Genomic DNA, 640 nt, shown 5'->3' on the forward strand with positions numbered 1-640 from the left:
TCCCAGTGGCAGGGGCAGGAACACTCGTCCATCAATCCCCAGTGGAGACAGCGAAGCCACAGGGCCACCACCTGATGGTTGTGGCCTCTGTGCACCCCCTCGGGTCCCACCGTGCCCGGGGGACGTCCGCCAGCACCCGCAGCACCGCCGGCACCGCCGCCTGCAGGAGGGCGCGGGGTCCGGGCTGGGACTGCGGCCACCGGCAGCAAGCAGCCGCTTGGCGCGAGAGGGCTTTCAGCAGGACATTGACGCTGTCATTCGTTTATGAGGAGCTCGGCCTTGGTTTTTTTTTGTTTCCTCATAAAGCAACGGGGCTCCGCCGCTCGTCTGAAAGGCGAAATGAATGGCAGAGCTGAAGGCTGGAAGAATGGTTTTTATTCTTCTGCCTTTCTGTATAGATAGGGCTTGGATGAAGAGACATCCCACCCCGTCCCGTCGCTGACAGCTCGAGGAAAGTTGGCTTGATATCACATGCAATTACGCTCTCATTATGTTGGTAGCCAGTAAATACATCGCAAGTGTCTGGAGCTTGTAAATCTTACAAGTGGGAGCACTGGGAGGGAAACCGCCCTGTCCCCACGGCTCGAGCCCAGGCCCAGGGCTTGGATGTGCTGCACGGCACTTGGGGGGGTCACTGGGG

This window comes from Aythya ferina (genome assembly GCF_964211825.1).
Source record: "Aythya ferina genome assembly, chromosome: Z".
NCBI lineage: Eukaryota > Metazoa > Chordata > Aves > Anseriformes > Anatidae > Aythya > Aythya ferina.